This window comes from Rhinolophus sinicus, chromosome X, assembly GCF_036562045.2.
Source record: "Rhinolophus sinicus isolate RSC01 chromosome X, ASM3656204v1, whole genome shotgun sequence".
Classification (NCBI taxonomy): domain Eukaryota; kingdom Metazoa; phylum Chordata; class Mammalia; order Chiroptera; family Rhinolophidae; genus Rhinolophus; species Rhinolophus sinicus.
In genome coordinates, this window is record NC_133768.1 from 1466624 (window position 1) to 1472623 (window position 6000).

The window sequence follows — 6000 nt, forward strand, 5'->3', positions numbered from 1 at the left end:
TGGCAGAGAGAGAGAGAGGGAGAGAGAGAGACTGAGACTGCACAAAAGGAGATTATTCACATACAGATGTGTGTTGGGAGAGTTTGAGAGAGGCGAGATCAGCCGCTATTGTCTGGCCGAAAAAGGAGCCTGTCCCTGAACTCTTGGGAAGGAGTGTCATCTTTGAGGTCAGGACAGTGAAGTGGTATCGAGGGGTATGTGAGAAAGAAGGGTATAGGAGTTGGTTTGGAAACGAGGATGGATCGCACAGCTTGATCTTGACAGGACAGTGGTGTGTAGCCATAGAAGGGGTGCAGGTGTCTCAAACAACAGGATCAACAGGAACGGAAGTAAGGGGAGTGTTGGAGCGGGAGAGTGCAAGGAGAAGGATGGGTTCAGGGTTGGGCAGACAAAATTGAAAGGAGACTCTGAATTTGGAGATTGGGACACCTGGGGATACTAGAATGAGTGATTAAAAACCGAGTTACAAAGTGAAAAAGTTAGTGCTGTGGTAGTTACAGATTGTGAGATAAGGCCGTCAATCCCACAATGGAGGTATGGAAGGGATGAGTAGGCCCTAAAAATTTGGGGAGGGCAGAGTAGGTGGCCCATGTGTCTATTAAGAAAGAGATTGGCTTACTTGCCACATGAAGAGTTACCCTGGGATTTGCTGTTGTGATGCGGGAGGGAGCCGGGGGCCCTGGGCTCTGTCAGTTCTGTGTGGCTAAATTAAGAAGGCTAGAAGGTTGAGGTGGGATCCTCCCCAGAAATGGGGGATGGTGGAAAGACTAGGTCCCCAAAATTGGGCGGCCTCATCTATGGACTGAACTAAGTTAGGGGTGTTGAGCTGGCAGTTAAAGTTCTCATCCAAGGGGGAGAAAGTGGTTATAGAGTCCTTCATGGGGATGGGCTGGAAGTCTTGCACAAGAGTCATCTGTAGCTTAATAAACTCGATTCTGGAAGAGATAATTTTGACAAGAAGGATAAACAGGCAATGTCCAAATATGAGTAGCCCTAGGATAATGAGAAGAGGAATGAGTAAAAGTGAGAGAGGGGACTGTAACGAGGGTCCCCACGAGTGAAAAGGACATCCCAGGGGGTTGTAAGAGGAAAATTGGAGAGTTTATGATAAAGGTAACAAAGAGCAGCTCCAGGAATCTCGGGTTAGCTATTAGTACTTAGTAGTCCTGAGAGAGTGACACGTCTGTCTGTTTGAAAAGGAGCTTCTGGTCTTCAGATGACTCAGAGGAACAGAAGCAATAGTCTTTTTTCTCAGGGAGTCCTGTGGAGACTTTAATAAAACAGGTTTGATTCAAAAGGAAAGGGGACCCAGCTGCTGAGCCTCTGCAGCCTGATAGTAGTTGGGGTGCTTGGGAGAACTGCAAAGGGTCCCTTCCATTTAGGAGTTAACTGGGCTGTTAGAGATCCCTCCCCTTCTAGGCTTTTAATAGTTGTTGGTTCCCACTGTACAACTTTACGACTTTAAGGGGCTGTAATGTGTAGAGGAGTTGGCCTGGGGTAGGTGCCAGTCCTTATATTTTGAGTGCCTACTGTCCTTTTCCCAAGTTAATAATATAGAAAATAACAGAATTGAGGTCGGAATCTAAAACAATAGGCAACAATTAGAGCTAGGGCTTAGAGGTCTCCTGACAAAACCTTTTTTTTTTTAGAGTCCTTTTTAAGTCTGATTTGTTTATTTTATATTTTTCCTGACGCATAGGCCAATGGTAAGGAATAGGCTGAGTAAAATAGCCCAAATTTAGGGCTTTTATCTTTACAACCAAGTAGGTTTTAGAGGAAATAAATAGGCCCAGAGTGAGCAGTCAAGAAAGAATAAATGGCTTCTATATTAATCAGGAAAATAACAGGCTTACCTGTCACATCAAGGTCACACAGTTCCACCTGTGATGAGAACAACTTAGGAGCTGGTGGGAACTTAAGGCCCAACAGTGATAACAGCCACTTGTGGTGAGGGAGTCGGTAGCTGCTCCCCTCATAGCAGGGGGTAGCTGCTCCCCTCATAGCAGGGGGCAATCTTTCTTCCAGTGCCCTCTTAGTTTGCACAGGGGCACGGCTGGTTTGGAGGATTAGGACATTCCTTACTCCAGTGGCCTGGTGTTTCCTCTTCTGGTGTTTCCTCTTCTGGGGTTTCTGGGGTGCCCTGAGGTGGCTTCAGCCTTGGGTTGTCTATAACTGTGGCCAAAAGTCTGGCCTGTCTCTGGCCTTGTCTATGTATCACTGTTCCTTTATTCTTTGCTTTTGCTGCCTTGGTTGTTAAAGATATTTAAACAAATTTCCTGGCCTTCTCTGGATTCTGTGGCTTTTTATTAAGATGTAACAATGGGTCAGAATTACTATAATTTGCTGTCAGGTGAGGGAAAATATTAGGCCAAGCTTAATGAATTTACCCTAACTTATCTAGGTTATTCGTAAAAACAATTTTTTTTATATAGTTGTTTATGCCTGACATGAAAAGGGCACATGAACACCAGTAGTGCTAGAATATAGAAATTATTGTGATGACATATATAATCTTTTTTATGTAGAAATCTTTTTTATATTAGTAGTAGACCAATAGTCTAATAAACTTTGTCTTAATTATCAGAGAAAGAAAACTGAATTTGAATGTTGTACTAGCTTTACAACCTTAATTTTTAGTGATAACTAAAAGCAAATAATGAGCACTTTCCCTGGTAAACAGAGGAATATATTTTGTAATGAAATACATGATATATTCATTAACAGATCTTAATTTATCTCTTAATGCTCCTGTGACAAGAAGCCAAGAATAAATTCAGACTTATCTAATAATTGATATTTCAGTATTTTGTTATTTTGAAAATACCTACTTAATAATTTTTATTATTTAACAAAATTTAGAACCAAGAAACCAGTGTATCATATATTTCCTTAGATCACGTGATCCTGAGAAGTACTTGAGTTAGTTTTTTTATTATCTTAATATCAGCACTTAATCTCTCATTTTCAGCCAATCAAATATTATAAACTGGCAATACCATCCAGAGGCAAAAATATAAAATGGAGAAGTATAGACCTTAGAGACTGCATATATAAGCAGAACCACCAACAATTGTAGAGAGGACCTAAGATCTTATAGTTGTCCTTATAACTTCAGGAGGCTGTAACAGGAGAGGAAGGGCTTGCCACCTGGGTTTAAAAGTGCCTCTTTTTTTCTCTTCAGTTACCTTAGCCTCAAGCAAAGGCTGCAGCAGCCCTTTGTTTACATTTGAGATTATCTGTGAAACCTTGAAAGTTACTGCAAGTTAGAGAAATCTTTTAAGACTTACTTTTGGCAGTTCCTGAATATAGAGTTGGTGTACCAAATAATTTTAAATATATGATTTAGGGGCGTCACAGAAGGTATAGATATAGAGCTCCCAATCAGCTTGGTGTCTAAGATACAAATAGAAAAGGAAAACAAAAAGAGAAAAGACAGACCGGAGGCAAATAAAACAAATCAGTTACATAAACCAGAGTACTGACAAAACCAAATTCTCCTGAAATGAGGAGCTGGAGTTTGGGGGAGAAGGTTTAGCCTGAGGGGATAGTAGGGTGTGGGGCAAAGGAAGAGGGACACAATTCTCAGCTGGGTCAAAGGAGGGAGTTTTATCTGGAGGAGAAAAAGGCTTAGAGTGGGCTAGGAGAATTTGGAAAGTGCTGTAGGTTTGGCAGAGGGAGGGTTGAGCTCGAAGGGTAAAGACCTGGACATAGGGAATTTCTCACCACTTTCCGTTGTGGTGCCAGAAGTTATATTGGGATCAAGCAGAGTTATAGTAAAAGGTAAGTTGTGGGTCGGATCTTCTGTAAGTTGAGCCCGAGGGTATGTAAGTTGTGGAGGAGAAAACAAAGAGGTGTAGATTTGGCAGGGACCAATGTGAGGTCCCCATGGTTCAAATAGATGGAGTGAGAAGGGTGAGGAGAGAGCCTCCTATTAAAGGGAGAACAAGGGATGAGGCGTCCCCAAATCCGGTGTTCAACCCCACATACGAGTACAGAGATCACTTGCAGATTGGGCGTCCCCAAGACTGGGAGGATCTGGGCCCCTGGGGCCAAGAGGAACCTTCTGGCCTAGCGCTAAGATTTTCGTGGAACCACAGAACAGTGAGAGAGAATGAAAAGGTCCAAAACACGAATAGGAGGTTTCACTCACCCGGTGAGAATTTGGCCTGCTGTTGTCTGGGGTGTTGGCAGGCAACGGAAGGCAGAAAGTCCTGAGTGCGTCCTTATGGCAGGTCCGGTTCAGTAGCCAGTGAGCGGATCAAGCCTTGGGTGAGGGACAAGAGAAAAAGAAGGGGCAATCCTGCATTCTCTGGCCTGAACCCTCCCCGGGTCTCAGCACCAAATGATAGGTCAGCCAGTAAAGGAACATACATGATCAGGCAAGTTAAGAAAGTTTTTCTTGTAAGAGATCAAGAGTTTACCGTGAAAAGATGGCTACAGTGCATGTCTAAAGACTTGCAGCCCTGGAGGAGGATCTGAGGAGGGTTTTATAGGGGCTGTGCTGACAGGGTGGCATTGTTTGAACAGAAAATGCTGACTGCCTACAAGCCAGTAGCTGTTTTGTGTCATTATCTGTTATCGCAAATTTGGCTCTGTTGTAGGTGCAGGCCAACAGACATTTTGTTTTCTTGCAGACATGACTGCCTGTAAGTCAAGGTCTCTGAGACCTAACATTCAGAGACCAAACATTAAGTCATTAAGTCAAGGTCTCTAACATTCAGGGACCTAATACAAATATCTGTTGTTCATAAGCCAGCCAAATTATAATACTCGTATAGCAGCCCCAAATTAGACAATTCCTAACTTTCTTTAACTTCTGATTTCTACTATGACCATATCCCACTGTACAGTATGTTAGTATCTAAGAGAACTCTCCAAACTGGCACAAAAGGCTAACTCTGAGACAGGGCCTTTTGTTATAGAGATAATAATGTTCATCACTGATTGTTTTATCAATTGTTAAGTGCTCTAAGTCAGACAGAAAAGGAAATGAATCATGGTTTCATTCATATATGATATAAAAGAAAAAGCAATAGATGAACAAAAAAACAAATTCAGACATAGTAACAGTGGTTACTTGTAACAAAGGGGAGGATGAATAGAGTGAAAGGAGTAAAATATACAATGACAGGAGACTAGATTGGGTGGTGAGTACACAATGCAATATATAGATGATGTATTATAGAATTATACACACACTTATATAATGTTATTAACCAATATCATCCCAGTACATTTAATTTAAACAAATATCAAAACGACACTTTACCGGGGCGGCCAGAAGGCTCAGTTGGTTAGAGCACGAGCTCTGAACAACAGGGTTGCAGGTTCAATTCCCCCGTGGGCCAGTGAGCTGCGCCCTCCACTAGATTGAAGACAACAAGCTGCCGCTGAGCTTCCAGAAGGCCAGCCGGATGGCTCAGTTAGAGCAGGAGCTCTTAACAACACGTTTGCTGGTTCAATTCCAGCACTGGATGGTGGGCTGCGCCCCCTGCAACTAAGTTTGAAAATGGTGACTGGACTTGGAGCTGAGCTGCGCCCTCCACAGCTAGATTGAAGGACAATGACTTGGACCTGATGGGCCCTGGAGAAACACACTGTCTCCCAATATTCCCCAATAAAATTTATGTATATATAAAAAACAACAAAAAATACTTTACCATGAAAAATTTATCTCAGATGAATTGGATATACTAAAACAATAAATCTTTTATGAAGATAAAAGAAAAAATAAATTCCAAGGACATGCTGATTGAAGGATTCACAGATTAGCCCTTAACTACTCTGAAATATTATTTGCAAAATTGTAGGATTAACATTTGTAATCAAATCACAGAATGAAAAGTAAGCATTTTTCATTGCACTGCTATATAGAATGAATTATGAAGTGGAGAACAAAAATAGTCCAGTTTCATGTTTATTAGATTTAACAAAACTGCATGTTTTTTTTCCTTAAGAAAAAGTTAATTTAGTACTGGTATCAAATAGACTAAACATTGG